At 42.4% G+C, this 26,613-nt stretch overlaps 1 long non-coding RNA gene and 1 pseudogene across 1 annotated transcript; both read left to right on the top strand.

The window, feature by feature from the left end:
* Positions 1-14,460: 14,460 nt before the first annotated feature.
* LOC119368960 lies at positions 14,461-15,172 on the top strand. Its single transcript, XR_005176794.1, has 4 exons — positions 14,461-14,526; positions 14,684-14,742; positions 14,846-14,893; positions 15,035-15,172. It is a non-coding gene; the product is annotated as an uncharacterized LOC119368960 (long non-coding RNA).
* Positions 15,173-23,898: 8,726 nt separating this feature from the next.
* LOC119361537 lies at positions 23,899-25,719 on the top strand (annotated as a pseudogene).
* The last annotated feature ends 894 nt before the right edge of the window (positions 25,720-26,613 follow it).

Genomic DNA, 26,613 nt, shown 5'->3' with positions numbered 1-26,613 from the left:
TGCCCGGAGGCATGGTGACCCAGTGTTTGGTAGCACAAGGCCATGTCGTCTCTGGAGGCACGGGACGGTGCTTTCCAGAGTCACGCGTAAGGGTATGTGTTTGTATGGATATTGCCCGGAGGCATGGTGACCCAGTGTTTGGTGCCACAAGGCCATGTCGGATCTGGAGGCACGGGACGGTGCTTTCCAGAGTCACGCGTAAGGGTATGTGTGTGTATGGATATTGCCCGGAGGCATGGTGACTCAGGGTTTGGTGGCACAAGGCCATGTCGCCTCTGGAGGCACGAGACGGTGCTTTCCAGAGTCACGCGTAAGGGTTTGTTTTGGGAGTCACTACTATTGTACAAATAAGAAGAGGCATTGTTGTTTATAGTTTAATGGCACTCTCTTATGATGTAAGAGGCACTGTTGTCGAAATAGTTCACTTTTCAACATGAACACGTAATTTCTAACTACATTACATATAAATGTGAGTTATTGACAAACTGTTTTCTCACGTCTAGATAGAAATAGCCTCTCGGGCTAAATCAAAAGTTTTAGTCTTCATTTTTGCTTAAGGTCTTGCTAATCTCGTCACCAATTTCACTAGCTTTGACTTGATTCATCTCGCTATTTAAGAGAATGTACATTGCCTCTGCCCTCCAATCTTCGACCTCATCCTGTGAAATTTTGCCGAGAAGAGAAGTATATTATTAGAGTTTGTGAATATAAGTTGTTTATAAGTAAATATGTATAAACTTACTATCAAATCTTCCAGGTCTTCGATAAACTTTTCACATTGTATAGGAATGCAAGCTTTAAAACAACAAATGTCGATTCTCCCTTTTCTACCATTGGAACATCTTGCACGGTATGAGTCTGCCATCTTGTACCCTTGCCATTCAGTGTTTGTCCTAGTATGATGTTGAAGACTTCTTTAAACCTAGGTACCTGTGAGTATTGCATTTTGTAATTAATTGTTTTAATATTGGAACTTGTAAAACTGAAAAAATTGTTATGTATAAATGCTTACGATTGCCAACTTATGAACATGATATTCGTCAAACTATCTTTCTCTTTCTTCTTTAGCATCTTCATTTTCCTGAAGAACTCGACAAGCTTCTTCTTCTGTCAATTCTTTGATGTCTATCTTTTCTTTCTCAAATTCCTCGTGAGTCGTTTCTCGAGGATCAATAATGTGAACTTTGTGTCTGTATTTTTCCAGGACATATAGTACATAGCGGTCATGCTTCTCCATTGAAATGAATATCTTCATACAAAATACTTGTTGCTTAGATGACAGTTTAATATAAAGTAATTTAATAGAACACATATTTTCTGATTTTGTCATGGAAGAAAGGGTTGTTACCATGTTTGCCGTTGAGAGTTTTTTCCGTTGATTTTCCTTGAGATACATGGGAACCAGCTGATTCTTTGCTTTTTGCAATTCACTTTTAAATTTATTAATACTAGTTTTGTGTTCCTTTAAATGCAATATATGTTGCAAACAATATTTATGATGAAAAAAACTGTTAGAAAAAAGAGTTGTGTAACAATATAAAAAGAGTAGTTGTTGTAATATAACACAAGACTTTGTTTGAGAAAAGTTTACCTCTGCAAAGTTTGGGCCTAATATTACTCTGTCACTCTGTTTTGAATCTTGTCTGCTTCCCAAATTTCTGCTATGTCATCGAGGACCCTCTTTTCCATATGATGTGGTATGCTTGTCTGTGCTGGTCTTGGACCAAATACTACCTTCAGTTGGGCTCCAGTAAGTTGCGTGCTTTCACTGTCCCTGCGGATGCGCCTAAATATAGTTTTGCTACGACAAGGAGATAAAATAATTTTGGAGGTCACGGTTAGTGAGAAACAAATTCTTACATTATTTTTGGCCTCTGTCCAACTATTTTGAGGTGCAATAGAAAACAACTCACTTCTTGTATTCCTCCTGCCAGCTGTCGCTCATGACTAGATGGAACAGGTCGGATGCCTCCTTTGTGTGTTGGAAGCAATGAGAATGTTTTGGATATGGACTGGTGCTTTGTCTTTTTTTTTATTTTTATTTCATCTGTTTGTGTCAGCGGAAGCAGATATGTAATATGTAAGCTCTCGTGATACGAAAGACATTGGTGAACCGTGGGATGGGTAGGTTATTACAAAAAAAAGATAAGTAGAAATGATTTTCTTACCTTTGTTGGTGGAAAAGAACTTTGAAGTTTCTGGTTTGAATTCATTGATTCTTCCAGGTAGTTGCTCCCAGTTTACTAGGTTTGTTTCACCAAATATGGCTGTAAAAAGGAACTCTGGTTTCCACTCGGCATCTACGTTGCTTTGCTGCATGGAGGTCATCGGATATTCTTTTATTTTTCTTTCATGAGATAATTGAAGTATTCAAGTACTGCTGCTTGTAAAAACTAAACTTTTTGCTCTTGTACATTTCACTTACATTGAAATCCTCATCATCTTTCATGAGATCAATGCCATTCCAGTATTTTGCAAATTGAACCATGAAGTGTCCGCATTGGGTACCCTGCTGTTTTGGCACGCAAACTCTGTTAGGTGTTTCTGCTATCCTCGTCCAGTTCGGTTCGGTGTTGGCTCGTAGCTCCGCTTCGCCGCAATGCTTCTTCATGAGTGCGTGCATCCTTTTAATCTGTGTTATTATTGGGTTTTGCCATTAATAAAGGGAATGCAGGAATTGGAAAACCAATTAGAAAACAATGTTGAATTGACGTACCAGTTCTTGGTGATCCTTATGGTGTGTTTTCCATGTATTTTTCTGTCTCCGTGTCTGTAATGTAGTGAGTCAAGTATGTCGATGGAGCTCGTGTACTTGTTGAGCATGTACAATGTGTAATGTTTAGCTGTGTTATGAGGTATCATAATCTGCAGTGTTTGGAGACAGAGTGAGTTAAAGTTCATTCTTGTCAAGAGAATTAAATGACATGTGAATGTGCAATCTGTAGGAAGAATGAATTATGTTTCTATATTTCTATCAACTTACTAGCTTTTTATTTAAAAGTTCCTTCCCTGTTACAAGGGATGCAAACTGTTTCAATGCTTCTTCCTCATTGAATTCTTCTAGTCCTTCTTCTCCAATTTTAAGACCGAGCACGATCTGCCGCCAAAAAGTTTTGTACTTTTTAGTTCAATCATTGTAATCACTAAATTGATGCATGTGTTTTTGTCAAATTGGACTTCATACATTTGCAAATTATGCGGGAAGTATGGCTTTATCGGTTGTGTTTTATTGTTGCTGCACTGTCCATTCGTCGAACAATGCGTTTGCGATGGAGCCCTCCATCTGTCCATGATCTCCTTTCCGTAGCTGTTGCATTGCTTGTTTTCCTCTAATCCAATCGGGTCGCATCAAGCTAATATATACATTTAGACTGCAAGCAGAAAAAGTTTATACATTAGTTAGGTTGGTTTAAAAAGGGGCAACATTTCTTTGTTTTTTTGTTTATGCAAGAGAAAGTACTTACTCTCCGCATTCGTCCTGTCCTTCTTTGATGAATAGGTATTCATGGAGTGCTCTGGGTTTGTTCATAAATTTGAAATCTCCTGGGACAAATGTAGGAATCATGATTTCTCCAAGGAGCCTTCTTGAAGGCTTTACCGGCCTTTTTTTGACCGAGATTTTCTTGTCTGAGCTGTTCTCAGATGATTGAGGCATTGAATGTTCTCCTGACTCTTGCTGCAAGATTGTCAGATACGGCTTGGGATTTTTGTTGACTTCCTAGCTTTCATGGTCGGTCAGCCATGTTTTGATTACATTGAACTTAGAGGCCATCTTTACATGGTCGTTGTACACGTCTAGTTGTAGCGGGTTAAGGCTTGAAAGAAATTCATCAACTTCTTCCTGCTTTTCCATTGTTTTTGGTTTTAGGAAGTCTAAAGAGATGGTGCTGGAGGTGCCTTGCTGATTGCTTGTCGAGCCTGTTTCTTCTTGAAGAAGAACATGTTGTTTCTTCTACTCGGAAACCTGTTGTTGTGTATTTGGAACGTTGTTGCTTCTGTCATCCTCTTTTAAATCAGTGCTTGTTTGTTCCAGTTGCTCTGTGGTCGTGATATTGCTGTTGATATTTTGCTCGTCCGTTTCCTCTTCAGCGTGGCTGCTGACATCCATAATCTCTTTGCGTTTACTGGATATATCAATAACTTCATGCTCTTGTGTGGTTGTCGCATGCATAATATGTTCTTTTGGCCCGGGAGTAGGCGGAAACTGTTCTAGTATGCAACATTGTGCCTGTTGCATTTCTTTGTCTTCCATATCTACTTCATACTTCAGCATATCTGTAAAACAATAATTAAAAAAAAACTACTTCTTCTAGTGTTACGAGATTGTAAGATTTAGTTTCTGAAGAGACTAACCTGTTGTACACTTGATTAGTGACAGTTTTGTATTCCCTCTGTGTTGACTGATTAGTTGATATAGAACTTTTTTCCTCAACTTTGGTACTTGTTCTGGCTTTAAGGTTGTTGTTGTTCCATCACTGGAGTAGTGCTTCAGGTTCATGTACCTATAGAATGCGCAGTCCATTCTGCATGTAGATGAATGGTACTGGTGAGATTGTTGCATTCAAGAAACGGAAAGAAGAGAAAAGTTTGAGCAATGGTAGTGGTAATTGTTGTATTGAAACGACGAAAGAACAAAATTATTTTAGTAATTGTAGTATTGAATCTTGCATTAAAAAAAAGAAATAAGTGAAGATGTTGGAAGATCTTACATGTCTTCTTCTTGAAGTGGCACCTGCAGTCTGACCTTGTTGTAATGGTCGATGCTTTTTTCTGAAAGTTGTAGCTCTATGCTTATGTGCTTCCACATTTTCATTAGTTTGCTGGTTACATTGTTGAAGAATTCTATTGTGCCTGGATATGCAGTTGAAGAGTTTAGGAGTTCAAAGCGTTGTTTTTGCATGTTAACTGTGATGGTGAAGTAATGACTTATAGTTTCGTCTTGCTCAAACCCGCACAATGAACATGGTAGAAGGAACTGCAAAACACAAAATAAAAAGAAAACATTTGGAAATCTTCTTATATTTAGAAACATAAAGTAAAAAGACAACTTTGCATAACATATTCGCAATTTGTGTTTTGTTTTTGAAACAACTGATCTCCTTACCATGTTATAATCTTGCAGTTTTTCTTCTTCTTGCATGTTGAAAAATGATCTAAGCGTTGCAGGTAGTAACTTTTTTGTAATGTGTTGTTGATCATTATTTTCATAGCACACTGGATCTTCGTCGTCGGCTTCCCTTATTGAGTGCTGCTTATTTCGTCACAGATAGACCAAGGGAATTTGTCAGTTCAGCTATAGGGGAAGTTTGTCTATTTATAAAGTCATATATATTGTTTTAAACGTGATTCTTTTGCTGTGATATTTAGTTACAGTGTTGCTTAACGGCAGAATCTTTCTCCGTGTGCCATTGAGTTGTTTTCTCAAGATTGTTAGCATGGGCTTGATTGCTTCGGTGCGTACTGATTTACCGACCTTGAAGCTTTCGGAGACATGTCCTAGATTTACATCAAACTTGTCCGTTGTAATAAAAAGCTGATCCCTGGAAAGTATATTTAGAAAAATGTTTTAGTTCACACATGATACAGTCAAAATGATCGTGTGTAAAAATGTTTTCTGTGTTAGTTGCATGAACTTACATTTCTCTCTATGTCCATGGCTTGCATACAATGTTGTATAGGTCTACGATGGCTTTGTTGACGGAATCGCTATCTTTGCCCCCTTCCTCCACTATGCAGGCGATGATTTTGAATTTAATGTAAATAATTCCAAGTCACAAAGATCATAAGATAGCAATTATGTTTTATTGTCTTGCATGCTTCGATGCTGGAAGATATGTCATGTCCAGTGTTGTTCCTTTCTTGTTCTCCTTCTATTTCCTGCGGCATGTTTTGTTCTTCTTTTTGCGTTGTACCCTTTTGTTCCGTTTCTGCCCCATCCTTAATTGAGTTGTCTATGGTTTTCTTAGCATCATGTTTTTCCTTGTCAACCGTCATGTCTTGCTGGTAGTATTTTCCGTCTTGTTTTTCAGCCTCGACCTGGATGACACTGACCTGTCTGCAAGGGGAATTGGCATCGTACGACGGCGTAGGGTTTTCTTCGATAGTTTCTGGTTCTTTCTCTGGAACAATTTGTGTGCTTGCTTCATTGGTTGTATCTCCGTGGTTGCCTTCTTCGTGTTTCTGCGTTGTCATTTAAAAAACATTGAAATAATTTAACTTGCTACTTTATTTTAATAATAACAGCTGTTATGGGAAAATAGCGAAGCGTTCGGTGCGTGCTTTGAGTTATTTTGATTGTGATTAAGTTGTCATTTTGTGGAAACATTTTGTGCAGCTTCACCTGTTGAGCTGCCATTGGTGATGCTGAGTGTTCCACCCGTTCTTTGTTGGGTGTTGTTTCTTGGGTACCGTCCTGTTCTTTTTTTTGGTGATCATCGTCACTATCATGGTTTCTATCTTGCAGCTGTTCAATCATAAAGGTGGTAAGTTTCAACCATGGAACTACTTTATATTTTCGTAGAATCGGCTTATGTAACTTTACCTTCTCAGTCGTAGCTGTTTCTGTTGTCTCTACTGCTGTTCTCGTTGCTGCTGCTGACTGTTGTGCTTGTTCTTTGTTGAGTGGAGGTTTTTGGGCATCTTCCTGTTCTCTCTTTTGGAGTTCATCGCCGCTGCCGTCATTTTTGTCTTGTAGCTTTTGAAACACACACGTGGCTAAGTGGCAGTGCATTTGAGCTTCAACAGAGCTATTTTATACTTTCAGAGGATCAACTTATGTAACTTTACCTTTTCAGTCGTTGTCACTGCTGCTGTCTCTGCTGCGGTTTTTTCGGTGAGTGAATATTTTGGCGCTTGGTCTTCTTTGACGTTGATGTCTGCCGTTTGAAGAACATGTTGCCCTTCTTCAGTGGCCTCCTTTTGCTCATCTGTCTCCTCTCTATGTGATCGAGGAAAGTAGTGAAATGTGAAATGCGTATTTTTGAACTATAAGATCATTCAGAGGTATTATGTGTTTTCACCTTTGTACTTGTTATTGCTGATTGTTCTACGTGTTCTTCAATGAGTGGTGTTTTTTGGTCCTTCTCTTGCTCTTTTTTTTGCTGTTCATCGTCACTGACCTTGTTTTTTTCTTGCGGCTGTTCAAATATAGAGGTGGCAAAGTGAGAGTGCATTGGAGTGAGTACATGTGTGGTAGGTTGGAGTTTATTTGATTGTGCACGCGGCAATTTTATAGTTTCATGCTTGCAGGTTTCGTAACTTTAACTTTTCAATCATTGACGCTGGCGCTGTCTCTGGTAGCTGTTGTTTGGTGAGTGAATTTTTGGTGGCTTGGTCTTCAGTGGTATTATTGTCTACCGTTTGATGAACATGTTCGGGTTGTTCATTGGGCTCCTCTGGTTGTGTTTGATGGTCTTGATTGTTGGTGCTCTCCTGAGCTTTTTGTGCCTGCACCAACACAAAAAGTATTTAAGAAATGGTGCATCTCTGATTGTTGAGTTACAATTTTTTTATAAGACCTCTTTCTCTGGATTTGCAGGTCTGTCTACTACTGTAACTACGGCTTCTCCTTGTCTCGTTATGTCCTCTAATTTTTGTTGTTCAATGTCTATGCGAGTGCTTTCGCTTGCTTCCTCTTCCTGTTCAGTAAAAAATTGAAATTATAGTTTGAACTTCATTTGTATCTCAGCTTTGTAACCTCACCTCTTGAGATGTTGTTGTTTGATGTTCTGTGTGTTTTCCAGTTTCCTTTGGTTGCGCTGCTTCTTGATCTTCGAGATCAATGTACTTGTTTGTTTCCTACCCTTGTAATCCTTGTATTGCGGTGGTGGTGTGTATTATGTAGTTCAGACATCATAAATGGTTTGAAAAGGGTTTGTTGTTGATTTTTTACCTCTATGTTGATGACTGGGTTATTCGTGCCTGCATCGACTGTTTCTTTGCCAGGTATAACAGTCTCTAGTTTCTCATCGGCTTGGATGTCTTGTGTTTTCTCCTTTGTACTCGTGATGGTGATCTGCAATGTTGTGGCACTGGAAATCTCTTGTGCACAAACTTCCTGTTCTGTGACTCCTTCGTCTGTTTGAGGTTCACCATGGGGTTCAATTTCAACACTAGTTGTCTCTTGGTCTTGCAGTGATTGTGATACCTGGAGTTCAAACAATATGAGTTTTTGGTTCACTTTCTTTCCTGCCATTATGAGTTTCCGGTGTGGGGTCTAGTGGGCTGTGGAATTTTACCTCCTCTTCGTTGTTTTCTTCTTCTTTGTCGTTTGTTATGCTAACGGTTGATTGTGGGCAGCCTTTTGCATTTGGTTGACGGGACTGCTGACTTGATTGTTCTCCAGCTGATCCTATATTTTGTTGGAGGTTTCTTAGTTAACTTATAACTCTATCTAGTTTTGAAAGGAAAAATTTATGTTCATACTGACCTCTTCACTGGTTCTGACGTCGATCGTATCTTTTGCTTGTGTTGGGGTAGTTGTTGTTGTAGCACTGTCTGTTGTGAGGTTGCTTTGTTTGTTGCGTTCATTCTTGTTTTTGGGCTTGTTGACGCCATCCTGCTGTTGGAGTTCATCTTGGCCTGGCGTGCTATTGGTACGTTCCTGAAAGTATTGACACATCTCTTTTCAGTTGAGGTATGAGAACAGGGTTTTGCTTGCGGATGGCACCATGCATTACTATTTATTTACCTGTTTTTGCCGCTTTATCTTCTTCTTGTCAATGCCCACGTCCCTTGATTTTGTTCTTCTCTTCCTCTCTTCGTCCTCTTCTTCTTTCTTACCTTTTGTCCTTTCTCTTTGGTCTGTTGCGGCTACTATTTCATTCGTGCGGTTGGCATCGACTAGTCTACTTGATGCTGCTGGAACTGCTTGCTCTAGTGTCTGCAGGGTCGCGCTGTTTGTGAGGTACCTTGTGCAAACTATGTCCTGAAATTGTCTGAGTTGTTCTAGAGAATCCATCTGGGCAATTGTTTGTTGCACGACTTTGTCCTTGTTTTTTTCATCCAACATCTCACTACTAGGGAAAAGCCTATACACAGAATCTTACCAGCAGCGCTCCTCAAAATAGGACGCTACGGCTATTTAGCAGCAGCGCGTTATAGCAAAACGCGCTGCTGAAAGGAAAATAGCATTAGCGCGTCCACCGCAAAATGCGCTACTGCTCTAATTGCCATGACCTCGCTCCCCCGCTAGTTATAGCAGTAGCGCCCTATAATGAACCGCGCTACTGCTATGGAAGTTAGCAGCAGCGCGCTTCGGAGAAAACCGCTACTGCTAAGATCAGCCCAAAAGTTTAGTCCCACCTCGCTCCGTGAACAGGGTGTTTACCACCTTAAATATGTTATTTATGAAACTATCACAACCAGCTGGTCTTCACTGAACTCTATGTGTAAAATTTGTGGCTGCAATATGAGTCCTCTCCGGTTCCTACCGGAGAGGACTCATATTGACAATTCAGATTGTACACAAAAAGATCAATTATGGCCAATGTATTTTTGCATCGACGTATTTTTGTATAGTTACACTTAGCAGTAGCGGTTTATATGCAAAGCGCTACTGCTATTCAGATTAGCTGTAGCGCGTTTTGGCAAATGCGCTACAACTATCCCTACCTTATCCCCACGCGCACGACCGACCCTCTCTCTCACTCACACTCTCACTCTCGCCCGCGTGCCGATAATCGTCGTCGTGCGTCGCCGCCGCCGCCACCTTCGTCCGTCCGCCGTCGAGGTACTCCCCTCCTTCCGTCCCTCCTCCATCCTCCTCACACATCCTCCCTCCGCCTGCGGCCGCCCCTCCCTCCTCCCTCCGCCTGCGGCCGACCCTCCTCCCTCCGCCGCCGGCAGCCCTCCTCCCACCGCCCTCGACCTCACCGCCGCCACCCGAGCCCACCCAGCACCGCCGCCTCCCGATCCCGATCCCGCCCTCGCCGCCCCTAGCTACCTCTCCATCGCCCCCACCCCCTGCCACTAGTTAGTACTAGATTTAGTAGTAGTAAATGTTAATTTAGGTTTCATAGCTAGTACTAGATGTTGCTTAGTTAGTACCAGATTTTTAGTAGTAGTACATGTTAATCTCTACTCCTAATGCAGTAGTTGGTAGTCTCCGCCGGTCAATTTTCATCCCACCACTTTCGTCCGTTTTTTTCGTAGGTTAACCTTCGTAGATTTTTTTCGCCCACTTCCGACCATCCCGTGCCAAACAAAAAAAAACATAAGCCACCATCCTTCTCTCGATCCACCCGATGCGGCCGCCCTATCTCCCTCGTCTAGCGATGCAGCATCGCCCCAATCTCCCCGCTCCGCCGCTGCAGCCCCAATCTCCCCACTCCGCAAAAAATTAGACGAATGAGGCTCCCTCCCTCCCTCGAACCCTAGCTACCCCTTGTCTCCTTGCCTCCAGCCGCACCCGCCGCCGCACCCCAATCCCCGATCTGACCCCCTCCTCATGCCCTCTCCATCCTCTTCCTCAAGACGTCACCATCGCCTCCGTTCATCTTCTCCCGCGCAGACGCCGTCGAGGCCGAGTCGTTCGACTTCCCGCTCTGGCAGGTATGCGCGGCCATGTGCGGGGCGTTCGTCTTCTCCCGCGCCGACGCCGTCGAGGCCGAGGCATTCGACTTCCCATTCTGGCAGGTCTGCCCGACCGCGTGCAGGGTGGGGCCGGCCGAGGTGGCGTCCCTCGATGGGCGCACTAGGCTGCGTGCCGCCGCGGCGGCTGGCAGGACTGGCGCCGGCGTGGCCAACCCCACTGCCGTGGCCGTCACCCACGTGCTCCACAACAAGCGCGAGTTCCCCTTCACCGCCGGCACCGGCGACCTCATCGTGCTTTCTCTTGGCGGGAACGCCGCCGCCGGGTCAGGCGCCCGCGCGTCATCCTCCAGCCTCCTGCGCATCGCCGGCACGTGCTAGGCCGACATGGTACGTCCCGATTGCTTCTTGAGCATTCATTGCACGGACATAGTCGTATAAATTTGATTACCCATTTGGACTAAGACCGGGATTCAATGTAAATTGCCTGATTGAGTGGTGGCTAGAAGCCCTTGAATTACTTCCTGTGCAGTGCCACAAAGAGTTCTCCTCCATGTGCATGACGATTTGGTGGATGACATGGAAAGAGAGAAATAGTAGGATCTTCAACCAGAGGGCTTGTGATTTTCTAGGCACATGCAATTCGGTCACTGAAGAACTTCGAACCTGGCTGCACGCAGGCATCAAAGGAGTGAAATGGATTGAGTAGTCGACATATGAGCTACCATGTTTCTATACATCTGTAATTAGTTCTTAGTATTTTTCCTTCATTTTTGTAGTTACGCCACCTGATTACGTTCCTGCCCTGTAACCTGTGGTTTCCCTCTTAATGAATAAAAAGCAGCACCTGCTGTGGTTCGTCAAAAAATAATTGTACCATCGTCACGTACGCGGGGCTAAACAGGACTGTGGGTGTCTGTGCTTTTCAGGTGGACCAAGCCGTATCAATGGCGTTCGGAGAGAACAGAGCAACCAACTATATCCGCATCCTGGTGGAGGTGCCGATTCTGCCAGTTCCACAACGCAAGAGCCCGTGGCAACGCGGCAAACTGAAGTTGTTCGCCGGCGTCGCGCAGGGCGTCTTTGGCGTCGCAGGAAACCCTACCTTGGGGCTGGCGCAGGGCGTCTGGCGTTGTAGGAAACCCCACCGCGGGGCTGGTGCAGGGAGTGGCCGACCATCCGACCCTGCTGAAGCCGCAGGGTGTCTCTGCCAAGTCCATGGTTATCGAGTCCAAGGCCGTCTCTGTCCAGGCCTCCGTGGTAGAGGCGAACTGCACTAACATCGATGTCTGCCCTGAATCGTTGTAAGTTTACTGACCATGTGCTTCTGATTTCTAATGTATTCTTGCTGTTTGCATTTCTCTCATTCGTACCCTTGTATTACAAGTGCATCTAAAAGCTCTTGTGACGATTGAAAGTCTACCTCCAAGGGACCAAAAAAGAAAATCGGTCCTAAAAGATCGTAAGTTGATCACTAGATCCATATACACGTCTGATACCGTGCTGTGTCCATCTATTCATCGTTTCATGATCTGATCCATGGTTTCTGTATTTGCAGTTCGCCTAACACATCTACCCCCGATGATAGTGAAGTATATCAAGCTGGTGCTAAAAGAAGGTTTGTGTTTATCCTCTCTAATATATTTTTACTGTTGTTGTACTTGGTTGGTCGCTAATGCTTTTTTGATACAACGTAAGCAGGACTCTTAACCCCTTTATTCCTCATAAGGAGAGCTTGGAATCTGAAGATTTTTCTGCAAAGCAGGTTTCCCTTTGGCTCTAATTCATGATATTTGGCAACTTGCTGCTGTTGTAGTTTTATTGATAACCTGGTGATTTCAGATACCAACAAAAAATTATTTGCCTACATAGTATTACGGTTGCACAAGTCCTTGTGGATATCCTATACAGTATAAATATGAACCACCACTTGGTGGATCCCTGCCGTTTAGAGCTCTGCTCTGTTAATGCTACTTTGAGTCTAGATGGCATTAACTACAGAGAAGGGATCTAGCTAGGTTTGCAATGGCATGTGTACTATTGAATCATTTTAGTCTCAGGCTTTCCCTGCAAAACTGAAGTTCATGTCTCATGTTTGGATTAATCACGGTGTAGTCTGATGGTAATTTGTCTACTTAATGCAGTTTACGTATTCTTCCACAACTTCATTTCATGCTTTCAGAGTTAAAGTTTTGGGGATACTTTGGATGTTTTACACAAGGCATTATAATTGCTCTATATTATTCTTAATTTCATATATCATCACCTTAGACTACTCGAACTGTCGGCCATGCTTTGTGATCATGTGCGACGAGCATATTGTTCGGTGCTGCTATTTTCCATTCGCTGCTGGGTTGCTTCTACTCTCCACCAACCTGTCAAGTGGCAAAGAGTAGGTTTGACCTCAATTTCGATGCAGACATTGGATGTGATGCATGTACTTGCTAATTAAGTGATTTGGATCTTGCCCTCAATTAGCAATCTCAAAGAAGTGGGGTTTATGAATTTTATCATTTTTCAGCTTGAATGGACTGTAGCTTCGCTTAATTGACTGACAGTTGTATTTGACTGCATAACTGGATTAATTGATTTCATGGCAGATGCCGGTTTTGACCTTGGTTGATCATGCTTTGTTCCGTGTTTGACCTGCAACATATTTTCTATGCATTCGCAGAAATGGTAACTGAATAATTACTTCATACTACAGAACATCTTGCTTAATACCTGAGTCCCCGGCCCTCGTTGCTACATGTTTATCTGCCCAATAACATGAATTGATTTTTTTCACCCAAAAATGTTGAAATCAACTGATTTGCATACACAATTAAATAGTGAGCATCGCGTTTTATTAGCAAAAATTATTAGTTCATACACAATTAGAAAGTTGCATGAAGATTACATTATTTTTCTTGAACATGTTCTATTGTAAAGATAAGGTCAGAGGCATACCAACACAATGCTCTGTTTAGTGAAGTTACAAAACCCACCATCATAACTGATAATTCTATGTTTTATTGTCTGGTGAATATTTATTCTGTTTCAATGCTGACAAATTGGCCCTTCGTTGATCGATATGGTTCCCTTTGAATGGCATGAAGGAGGAATAAGGGTTGCTTCTCACTCCCTTTTGGTCTGTGCTAGCGTGGACGGAGGGTGACCCAGGCCTGTCCGACCAAAGGTGGTCGGTGAGCCTCTTGGTCTGTGCAGGTAAAATTTCTCACTCCCTTTTATCTTTTCGTGACTTCTTCTTTTGGGGCCTCTTGAATTGGTTTGCTTGGTGCAATTGAGAAAAATAAGATGACCTGGTGAGGTGAGGAAAAAACATACAATGGGGGCATGCCAAATTGGTGGAGTTGAAGCATGTGTCCTGCTTACACCATCTTAGGAACATGGCAGAGGAAGGTGTTGATTAATTGCTAGGCAAATTAAGCATTTCATGGGAATCCTCGGTTAATCTAACATGAAGGATGGAGTGTTTCCATGGTTGTGAATTTTTCTCATAGCAAGTTGAACGTAGAGCATTTACGTGTAACATAAAGCTTCGTATAATGGATCATGTTTGCCCTGTCCAGTTACTTAACTTCTAATAACAATGGGCCTGTAAGGAAGTGCTTATCTAATAAATAAATATACTCATGCTTGATTTGCATTGTTGATTGACAATATGGTCTCTACTGAACCATTAAAAATACCTGGCTTCCTGATCTCAGACCCAAAATATGCTCTCTGTTTCTATTGTTTTTCCCAATTAATTCTACAATTACTCCTTTTATTTAGTGATGTATTCTTCATATGCTTAACTATCTCTTCTTCTTTTTTGACATTGAAGATCATTTAGAGTAATTCATTTTCATTCATCCTGAAATTCAGTGAACGAACATCAAATATATCACATTAGATGATGGGGGAAACTGTACTTGTAGTGCTTCAGTTCTGCAACAATGGACTCCCCGAAGTGCCAGCACCTTTACATGGATATTCAGGATATTTTTGAAGGTTAGAATATGAAAGTAGAACAACAAGTCCCATTACTTTGGGAAAAGTGTCCGGCCCCAAGCTGATAAAAGTGTAATTAGGATGATAATCTAGTTATTTTATGCGGACAATTCTTTGCACACTCCCAACTTGTATGTTCTTATTTCTTTCATCCCAGGGACATTACCTTCCTGAAACGAGAGGTCTATGTCTTCTGAAGAGCAAATTGTCAGAACAGTAAGTTTCTAAATCCTGCCATATTATTGCATTTATTTGACTACATGCATGCGCAAATTTTACAGTCGACAATTGCATGTACTGAAAAATTTAATGCATCCAGATCTTAAGAAGGCCAACAATTGGACCAGGAAACAAAATCATAGATATGGTATGCTTGGTCCAGACTACAACCGTTTGTTGTCTTGCTTCAGACAGTCTTTCATTGTGCTATATTTGTGAAAAGGTAATATTTTGTGTTATCTGCACACATTATCAGCTTGCCTATGCTAAATGTCCAGTAATTTTGCAGGTAAAGACATATGAGAAGCAAAGGGGATAAAATGAATGCACATATAGTGTGCCTTTTCTGGCCCAATTCCATGTTTGAAGTCTTCTATATAGAATGCTCTAATCCATACTGAACTACTATTCCTGACATGACAATGGTTTCAGGGTATTTTTGAACTGATATGGAGGGACTACTTCGGATTTCTTTTCAGCAAAATATGGGAACTCCATTTTCTTGCAAGGTAAATAAGATACAATTGTATCATTCTGAATTTTTTCGCACATGTATGTTACGAAAAGGATGCACATGTGTTTTTCTTCTGTGATCTCCTGCGATGTTCAATTCTGAAAGAATTCTGCTGTGATCATTGCTAATTGTTATTTATTATCAAAACTTCAGGACATAGATTTAATTGCTAATTGTTATTCATCATATTTCCTGTTCAATCAAAGACATTTGTGATTCAGAACATCGAGAGTTTAGAGGGTTAGAGCTCAAAAGTACTAGCAGACTGCGAATATATTCAGTCAAACATATTTTATTTATTTATCTTCTTTACATGTCTGCGAGGGTAACCATAGAACTAATTTTGTTTTTCTCCATGTCGAAGTAAAACTGAGCAGGGTGTGTGTCCTGTTAAAAGAATAAAGAAAAACAATGTTCCTCATGCTGCAAATATAGCTCAAAACTTTCTCATTTTTGTTTACAATGGATAACACACGTCTTAGGTCATCCATGAGGTGTCTCAAGGTGAACTCCATAGTACCCGATCAAGTGGCTGGAGGGAATGGTGTATGCTCACAAGGTGCGTGATTTAGCTGTGCTTCTGACTATATGTCTGCTCATGGCCTCATGGGTTCTGATATAGCTGTGCTGGCTATATTTGGTTTCCATAGACCAATTTGTTTCACCCGGACAAGAATCCCACGAACCCATGCAAAATTGTTTGTAAACCATGGATGAGACTTCATTGTCTGCAAAACATGGGCTAGACTTAATTTGGCATAGGCAGTGCGGAAATTCACATGATATGCACTGTACTATTGCTTGTTCTTCAGCCAATCATCAATATAATTCCTTTTTTATGTGTCTATGTATTGAACTCATATGTTTTGCCAGTATATAGAGATAATAATATGCAGATTTAGTGATCTATACATGCAGAAAGTTTGTTTGTTCTCTTTTAGTAATCATATGCGGATCATCAATATTCAATATCAGATGACACATTGGCCACAACATTCAGTAAATGTGTTAATCCTAATAAATCAAGAACAGTTGCTGATTCTAGATATTGATAGAATGCTAATAAATTACACCCTAGAGCAATATGAGAGTATTTAAATTTTGATGGACCTAAACCTATCAGGCACAGTACAAAAGCTCTTTTAAAATATCGACATTTATCCAGTTTGCTTTTTTTTGTACTAGAGTTAAACCGTTCCAGTTCGTGAATCTGAAGTCGGCTTCAGTATATATCCATTGGAAGTCGGCTTGTGTGGCTCTGCCTGTATATTTACATTTTGCAAACGCAGTTTATGCCTGACATTTGTGTTTCTTTATTTATGAAGAACTATTCTAGAGCTCAAGCCATCAGGTACGCTTTAGATACAAACTCGCGCTCAACGTGATTTCCATGTAGTGTTAAATTCTGGTGAACTGTATCTCACCCCATGCATGCTGCCTACCCCTTTGTTGCAGACACAAAGTTGCATGAGACCAGATCGATTAGGTATACTTTGTTACTGACTGATTGGTTCATGGATTAAGCATGGACTGTAGTAAATTGGGAGTTGTAGGAGGAAAGGAGAAGAGAAGAGAAGAAAGAGGACTTATTTCATTGGATTCGCGGCTGTTTGATTCCTTTTTGCTGCAAGGATAGATCTCCGTTGACCACATATTCAGTACTAGGTCAAAAGCTTATTTTAAATTCTAGGAATAATTGGGTTCATAATTTGGTTGTGGCACCCACATGAAAGTTGTAGAGTTCATCGATATCTTTCCAAGGATACTAAGTTTCTGCAATTCAGCATAATAATTGTCAAGATATCACCAAAACATATTTCTATGTTCGGGGATTTTTAATACTAGAAGATTTTCTGTTTTACAAGAATTACTCTACTTATAGGAAGAACCAGTTTTTGGCCACCACATGAACTTGCAAATGACCTCCTTCTAATATTCATAATATTCTCATTTGCTTGATTTTGTGAAGTGCATTAAGATTTACAGTATAGAGCAGATATGTTCAGAATGGTTTCAATGTTAAGTGAAAGATAGGAAGATATGATTTCAGTATCTTGATGAGGGCCAGATTTAACATGCCGATGAATAACGTCTTTTATATTGCTGGGACATGTTTTTGGCCTCGCATTACTTGACTCTGCAGCTAGTTTGTAGAGCTGCATCTTCTCTTCATCTTTTAGGTTCTTCGGAGGAGCGACGCTGCCTATGGGTTGTGGACAAAGCGGCTGCTACTTCCAGGTTCGATTTTTTGCTGATCAGTTCCTGGTGATGGGATTATGGTTTTCTGTGTGACTTCTCCTGAAGAGATTTTTTTTTTGTTTTTGGTTTTGATGGTGAATTTAGGATAACAGGGACAATGCTGCTGCCATACCGGCAGGTGCTGGACATGATTCTCGAAGAAGATACAGATGTACATGCTTCATATCTTCTACACGCTTATGCAAAGCGGGATTTTATTCATATTTTGATTAGCTTAATTTCTTATGTTAATGTTTGCTTCTGCCTGAAGGATACATATGGCATGTTTTGTGAGCGGTGGGTATGGATGAGGTGAGAGCGTCTGTTAGTGCGTCATTTTTGTTGGATACTTTAGTCTGGTAAGGTTGGTATATATTGAGTGTTGATGATGACATGTTTATTTTGATTGGCGTGGTTGCTAATGCCCTTCTACTCCTTGGGGGGCGTGAGTGAAGATTTATGCCTTGAGCATAGGAATGAGGGAGTAGGTCTCCAACAGAATAGGCGATGATGCTAGGAGAAAAAGAAGACTTTGATCTGGTTCTTCAAAGAGGTACATCGAGGAACAAGTACATGGTGCTACTCGATGGTCAGCCAGATTCTGACTATTATTTTGGGATGCCAAAGAGATATCACATGATGTTCGACCGCTGGGGAATTGAAGTATGGTACTGGTGAGATTGTTGCATTCAAGAAACGGAAAGAAGAGAAAAGTTTGAGCAATGGTAGTGGTAATTGTTGTATTGAAAAGACGAAAGAACAAAATTATTTCAGTAATTGTAGTATTGAATCTTGCATTAAAAAAAGAAATAAGTGAAGATGTTGGAAGAGCTTACATGTCTTCTTCTTGAAGTGGCACCTGCAGTCTGACCTTTTTGTAATGGTCGATGCTTTTTTCTGAAAGCTGTAGCTCTATGCTTATGTGCTTCCACATTTTCATTAGTTTGCTGGTTACATTGTTGAAGAATTCTATTGTGCCTGGATATGCAGTTGAAGAGTTAAGGAGTTCAAAGCGTCGTTTTTGCATGTTAACTGTGATGGTGAAGTAATGATTTATAGTTTCGTCTTGCTCAAACCCGCACAATGAACATGGTAGAAGGAACTGCAAAACACAAAATAAAAAGAAAACATTTCGAAATCTTCTTATATTTAGAAACATAAAGTAAAAAGACAACTTTGCATAACATATTCGCAATTTGTGTTTTGTTTTTGAAACAACTGATCTCCTTACCATGTTATAATCTTGCAGTTTTTCTTCTTCTTGCATGTTGAAAAATGATCTAAGCGTTGCAGGTAGTAACTTTTTTGTCATCTGTTGTTGATCATTATTTTCATAGCACACTGGATCTTCGTCGTCGGCTTCCCTTATTGAGTGCTGCTTATTTCGTCACAGATAGACAAAGGGAATTTGTCAGTTCAGCTATAGGGGAAGTTTGTCTATTTATAAAGTCATATATATTGTTTTAAACGTGATTCTTTTGGTGTGATATTTACTTACAGTGTTTCTTAAAGGCAGAATCTTTCTCCATGTGCCATTGAGTTGTTTTCTCAAGATTGTTAGCATGGGCTCGATTGCTTCGGTGCGTACTGATTTACCGACCTTGAAGCTTTCGGAGACATGTCCTAGATTTACATCAAACTTGTCCGTTGTAATGAAAAGCTGATCCCTGCAAAGTATATTTAGAAAAAAAAATTAGTTCACACATGATACAGTCAAAATGATTGTGTGTAAGAATTTTTTCTGTGTTAGTTGCATGAACTTACATTTCTCCCTATGTCCATGGCTTGCATACAATGTTATACAGGTCTACGATGGCTTTGTTGACGGAATCGCTATCTTTGCCCACTTTCTCCACTGTGCAGGCGATGATTTTGAATTTAATGTAAATAATTCCAAGTCACAAAGATCATAAGATAGCAATTATGTTTTTATTGTCTTGCATGCTTCGATGCTGGAAGATATGTCATGTCTAGTGTTGTTCCTTTCTTGTTCTCCTTCTGTTTCCTGCGGCATGTTTTGTTCTTCTTTTTGCGTTGTACCCTTTTGTTCAGTTTCTGCCCCATCCTTAATTGAGTTGTTTGTGGTTTTCTTAGCATCATGTTTTTCCTTGTCAACCGTCATGTCTTGCTGGTAGTATTTTCCGTCTTGTTTTTCAGCCTCGACCTGGATGACACTGACCTGTCTGCAAGGGGAATTGGCATCGTACGACGGCATATGGTTTTCTTCGATAGTTTCAGGTTCTTTCTCTGGAACAATTTGTGTGCTTGCTTCATTGGTTGTATCTCCGTGGTTGCCTTCTTCGTGTTTCTGCATTATCATTTAAAAAGCATTGAAATAATTTAACTTGCTACTTTATTTTAATAATAGCAGTTGTTATGGGAAAATAGCGAAGCGTTCGGTGCGTGCTTTGAGTTATTTTGATTGTGATTAAGTTGTCATTTTGTGGAAACATTTTGTGCAGCTTCACCTGTTGAGCTGCCATTGGTGATGCTGACTGTTCCACCTGTTCTTCGTTGGGTGTTGTTTCTTGGGTACCGTCCTGTTCTTTTTTTTGGTGATCATCGTCACTGTCATGGTTCCTATCTTGCAGCTGTTCAATCATAAAGGTGGTAAGTTTCAACCATGGAACTACTTTATATTTTCGTAGAATCGGCTTATGTAACTTTACCTTCTCAGTCGTAGCTGTTTCTGTTGTCTCTACTGCTGTTCTCGTTGCTGCTGCTGACTGTTGTGCTTGTTCTTTGTTGAGTGGAGGTTTTTGGGCATCTTCCTGTTCTCTCTTTTGGAGTTCATCGCCGCTGGCATCATTTTTGTCTTCTAGCTTTTGAAACACACACGTGGCTAAGTGGCAGTGAATTTGAGCTTCAACCGAGCTATTTTATACTTTCAGAGGATCAACTTATGTAATTTTACCTTTTCAGTCGTTGTCACTACTGCTGTCTCTCCTGCGGTTTTTTCGGTGAGTGAATATTTTGGCGCTTGGTCTTCTTTGACGTTGATGTCTGTCGTTTGAAGAACATGTTGCCCTTCTTCAGTGGCCTCCTTTTGCTCATCTGTCTCCTCTCTATGTGATCGAGGAAAGTAGTGAAATGTGAAATGCGTATTTTTGAACTATAAGATCATTCAGAGGTATTATGTGTTTTCACCTTTGTACTTGTTACCGCTGATTGTTCTACGTGTTCTTCGTTGAGTGGTGTTTTTTGGTCCATCTCTTGCTCTTTTTCCTGCTGTTCATCGTCACTGACCTTGTTTTTTTCTTGCGGCTGTTCAAATATAGAGGTGGCAAAGTGAGAGTGCATTGGAGTGAGTACATGTGTGGTAGGATGGAGTTTATTTGATTGTGCACGTGGCAATTTTATAGTTTCATGCTTGCAGGTTTCGTAACTTTACCTTTTCAATCGTTGACGCTGGCGCTGTCTCTGGTAGCTGTTGTTTGGTGAGTGAATTTTTGGTGGCTTGGTCTTCAGTGGTATTATTGTCTACCGTTTGATGAACATGTTCGGGTTGTTCATTGGGCTCCTCTGGTTGTGTTTGATGGTCTTGATTGTTGGTGCTCTCCTGAGCTTTCTGTGCCTGCACCAACACAAAAAGTATTTAAGAAATGGGTGCATCTCTGATTGTTGAGTTACAATTTTTTTATAAGACCTCTTTCTCTGGATTTGCAGGTCTGTCTACTGCTGTAACTACGGCTTCTCCTTGTCTCGTTATGTCCTCTCATTTTTGTTGTTCAATGTCTATGCGAGTGCTTTCGCTTGCTTCCTCTTCCTGTTCAATAAAAAATTGAAATTATAGTTTGAACTTCATTTGTATCTCAGCTTTGTAACCTCACCTCTTGAGATGTTGTTGTTTGATGTTCTGTGTGTTTTCCAGTTTCCTTTGGTTGCGCTGCTTCTTGATCTTCGAGATCAATGTACTTGTTTGTTTCCTACCCTTGTAATCCTTGTATTGCGGTGGTGGTGTGTATTATGTAGTTCAGACATCATAAATGGTTTGAAAAGGGTTTGTTGTTGATTTTTTACCTCTATGTTGATGACTGGGTTATTCGTGCCTGCATCGAATGTTTCTTTGCCAGGTATAACAATCTCTAGTTTCTCATCGGCTTGGATGTCTTGTGTTTTCTCCTTTGTACTCGTGATGGTGATCTGCAATGTTGTGGCACTGGAAATCTCTTGTGCACAAACTTCCTGTTCTGTGACTCCTTCGTCTGTTTGAGGTTCACTATGGGGTTCAATTTCAACACTAGTTGTCTCTTGGTCTTGGAGTGATTGTGATACCTGGAGTTCAAACAATATGAGTTTGTGGTTCACTTTCTTTCCTGCCATTATGAGTTTCCGGTGTGGGGTCTAGTGGGCTGTGGAATTTTACCTCCTCTTCGTTATTTTCTTCTTCTTTGTCGTTTGTTATGCTAACGGTTGATTGTGGGCAGCCTTTTGCATTTGGTTGACGGGACTGCTGACTTGATTGTTCTCCAGCTGATCCTATATTTTGTTGGAGGTTTCTTAGTTCACTTATAACTCTATCTAGTTTTGAAAGGAAAAATTTATGTTCATACTGACCTCTTCACTGGTTCTGACGTCGATCGTATCTTGTGCTTGTGTTGGGGTAGTTGTTGTTGTAGCACTGTCTGTTGTGAGGTTGCTTTGTTTGTTGCGTTCATTCTTGTTTTTGGGGTTGTTGACGCCATCCTGCTGTTGGAGTTCATCTTGGCCTGGCGTGCTATTGGTATGTTCCTGAAAGCATTGACACATCTCTTTTTAGTTGAGGTAAGAGAACAGGGTTTTGCTTGCGGATGGCACCATGCATTACTATTTATTTACCTGTTTTTGCTGCTTTATCTTCTTCTTGTCAATGCCCACGTCCCTTGATTTTGTTCTTCTCTTCCTCTCTTCGTCCTCTTCTTCTTTCTTACCTTTTGTCCTTTCTCTTTGGTCTGTTGTGGCTACTATTTCATTCGTGCGGTTGGCATCGACTAGTCTACTTGATGCTGCTGGAACTGCTTGCTCTAGCGTCTGCAGGGTCGCGTTGTCTGTGAGGTACCTTGTGCAAACTATGTCCTGAAATTGTCTGAGTTGTTCTAGAGAATCCATCTGGGCAATTGTTTGTTGCACGACTTTGTCCTTGTTTTTTTCATCCAACATCTCACTACTAGGGAAAAGCCTATACACAGAATCTTACCAGCAGCGCTCCTCAAAATACGACGCTACTGCTATTTAGCAGCAGCGCGTGATAGCAAAACGCGCTGCTGAAAGGAAAATAGCATTAGCGCGTCCACCGCAAAACACGCTACTGCTCTAATTGCCATGACCTCGCCCCCCCGCTAGTTATAGCAGTAGCGCCCTATAATGAACCGCGCTACTGCTATGGAAGTTAGCAGCAGCGCGCTTCGAAGAAAACCGCTACTGCTAAGATCAGCCCAAAAGTTTAGTCCCACCTCGCTCCGTGAACAGGGTGTTTACCACCTTAAATATGTTATTTCTGAAACTATCACAACCAGTTGGTCTTCACTGAACTCTATGTGTAAAATTTGTGGCTGCAATATGAGTCCTCTCCGGTTCCTATCGGAGAGGACTCATATTGACCATTCAGATTGTACACAAAAAGATCATTGATGGCCAATGTATTTTTGCATCGACGTATTTTTGTATAGTTACACTTAGCAGTAGCGGTTTATATGCAAAGTGCTACTGCTATTCAGATTAGCTGTAGAGCATTTTGGCAAACGCGCTACAACTATCCCTACCTTATCCCCACGCGCACGACCGACCCTCTCTCTCACTCACACTCTCACTCTCGCCCGCATGCCGATAACCGTCGTCGTGCATCGTCGCCGCCACCGCCTTCGTCCGTCCACCGCCGAGGTACTCCCCTCCTTCCGTCCCTCCTCCATCCTCCTCACACATCCTCCCTCCGCCTGCGGCCGCCCCTCCCTCCTCCCTCCGCCTGCGGCCGACCCTCCTCCCTCCGCCGCCGGCAGCCCTCCTCCCACCGCCCTCGACCTCACCGCCGCCACCCGAGCCCACCCAGCACCGCCGCCTCCGATCCCGATGCCGCCCTCGCCACCCCTAGCTACCTCTCCGTCGCCCCCCACCCCCTGCCACTAGTTAGTACTAGATTTAGTACTAGTAAATGTTAATTTAGGTTTCATAGCTAGTACTAGATGTTGCTTAGTTAGTACCAGTTTTTAGTAGTACTAGATGTTAATCTCTACTCCTAATGCAGCAGTTGGTAGTCTCCGCCGGTCAATTTTCATACCACCACTTTCGTCCTTTTTTTCGTAGGTTAACCTTCGTAGATTTTTTTCGCCCACTTCCGACCATCCCGTGCAAAACAAAAAAAAACATAAGCCACCATCCGTCTGTCGATCCACCCGATGCGGCCACCCTATCTCCCTCGTCTAGCAATGCAGCACCACCCCAATCTCCCCGCTCCGCCGCTGCCGCCCCAATCTCCCCACTCCGCAAAAATTAGACGAACGAGGCTCCCTCCCTCCCTCGCACCCTAGCTACCCCTCGTCTCCTTGCATCCAGCCGCACCCGCCGCCGCACCCCAATCCCCGATCTGACCCCCCTCCTCATGCCCTCTCCATCCTCCTCCTCAAGATGTCACCATCGCCTCTGTTCATCTTCTCCCGCGCCGACGCCGTCGAGGCCGAGTCGTTGACTTCCCGCTCTGGCAGGTCTGCGTGGCCGCGTGCGGGGCGTTCGTCTTCTCCCGCACCGACGCTGTCGAGGCCGAGGCATTCGACTTCCCGCTCTGGCAGGTCTGCCCGACCGCGTGCGGGGTGGGGCCAGCCGAGGTGGCGTCCCTCGATGGGCGCACCAGGCTTTGTGCCGCCGCAGCGGCTGGCAGGACCGGCGCCGACGTGGCCAACCCCACTGCCGTGGCCGTCACCCACGTGCTCCACAACAAGCGCGAGTGCCCCTTCACCGCCGGCACTGGCGACCTCGTCGTGCTTTCTCTTGGCGGGAACGCCGCCGCCGGGTCGGGCGCCCGCGCGTCGTCCTCCGGCCTCCTGCGCATCGCCGGCACGTGCTAGGCCGACATGGTACGTCCCGATTGCTTCTTGAGCATTCATTGCACGGACATAGTCGTATAAATTTGATTACCCATTTGGACTAAGATCGGGATTCAATGTAAATTGCCTGATTGAGTGGTGGCTAGAAGCCCTTGAATTACTTCCTGTGCAGTGCCACAAAGAGTTCTCCTCCATGTGCATGACGATTTGGTGGATGACATGGAAAGAGAGAAATAGTAGGATCTTCAACCAGAGAGCTTGTGATTTTCTAGGCACATGCAATTCGATCACTGAAGAACTTCGAACCTGGCTGCACGCAGGCATCAAAGGAGTGAAATGGATTGAGTAGTCAACATATGAGCTACCATGTTTCTATACATCTGTAATTAGTTCTTAGTATTTTCCTTCATTTTTGTACTTACGCCACCTGATTACGTTCCTGCCCTGTAACCTGTGGTTTCCCTCTTAATGAATAAAAAGCAGCACCTGCTGCGGTTCGTCAAAAAATAATTGTACCATCGTCACGTACGCGGGGCTAAACAGGACTGTGGGTGTCTGTGCTTTTCAGGTGGACCAAGCCGTATCAATGGCGTTCGGAGAGAACAGAGCAACCAACTATATCTGCATCCTGGTGGAGGTGCCGATTCTGCCGGTTCCACAATGCAAGAGCCCGTGGCAACGCGGCAAACTGAAGCTGTTCGCCGGCATCGCGCAGGGCGTCTTTGGCGTCCCAGCAAACCCTACCTTTGGGCTGGCGCAGGGCGTCTGGCGTTGTAGGAAACCCCACCGCGGGGCTGGTGCAGGGAGTGGCCGACCATCCGACCCTGCTGAAGCCGCAGGGTGTCTCTGCCAAGTCCATGGTTGTCGAGTCCAAGGCCGTCTCTGTCCAGGCCTCCGTGGTCAAGGCGAATTGCACTAATATCGATGTCTGCCCTGAACCGTTGTAAGTTTATTGACCGTGTGCTTCTGATTTCTAATGTATTCTTGCTGTTTGCATTTCTCTCATTCGTACCCTCGTATTACAAGTGCATCTAAAAGCTCTTGTGATGATGGAAAGTCTACCTCCAAAGGACCAAAAAAGAAAATCGGTCCTAAAAGATCGTAAGTTGATCACTAGATCCATATACACGTCTGATACCGTGCTGTGTCCATCTATTCATCGTTTCATGATCTGATCCATGGTTTTTGTATTTGCAGTTCGCCTAACACATCTACTATCAATGATAGTGAAGTATATCAAGCTGGTGCTAAAAGAAGGTTTGTGTTTATCCTCTCTAATATATTTTTACTGTTGTTGTACTTGGTTGGTCGCTAATGCTTTTTTGATACAACGTAAGCAGGACTCTTAACCCCTCTATTCCTCATAAGGAGAGCTTGGAATCTGAAGATTTTTCTGCAAAGTAGGTTTCCCTTTGGCTCTAATTCATGATATTTGGTAACTTGCTGCTATTGTAGTTTTATTGATAACCTGGTGATTTCAGATACCAACAAAAATTTATTTGCCTACATAGTATTACGGTTGCAGAAGTCCTTGTGGATATCCTATACAGTATAAATATGAATCACCACTTGGTGGATCCCTGCCGTTTAGAGCTCTGCTCTGTTAATGCTACTTTGAGTCTAGATGGCATTAACTACAGAGAAGGGATCTAGCTAGGTTTGCAATGGCATGTGTACTATTGAATCATTTTAGTCTCAGGCTTTCCCTGCAAAACTGAAGTTCATGTTTCATGTTTGGATTAATCACGGTGTAGTCTGATGGTAATTTGTCTACTTAATGTAGTTTACGTATTCTTCCACAACTTCATTTCAAGCTTTCAGAGTTAAAGTTTTGGGGATAGTTTGGATGTTTTACACAAGGCATTATAATTGCTCTATATTATTCTTAATTTCATATATCATCACCTTAGACTACTCGAACTGTCGGCCATGCTTTGTGATCATGTGCGACGAGCATATTGTTTGGTGCTGCTATTTTCCATTCGCTGCTGGGTTGCTTCTACTCTCCACCAACCTGTCAAGTGGCAAAGAGTAGGTTTGACCTCAATTTCGATGCAGACATTGGATGTGATGCATGTACTTGCTAATTAAGTGATTTGG

This window comes from Triticum dicoccoides, chromosome 2B, assembly GCF_002162155.2.
Source record: "Triticum dicoccoides isolate Atlit2015 ecotype Zavitan chromosome 2B, WEW_v2.0, whole genome shotgun sequence".
Classification (NCBI taxonomy): Eukaryota; Viridiplantae; Streptophyta; class Magnoliopsida; order Poales; family Poaceae; genus Triticum; species Triticum dicoccoides.
The sequence above is the reverse complement of the archived record's forward strand: the minus strand, read 5'-3'. Positions and strand labels throughout refer to the sequence as shown.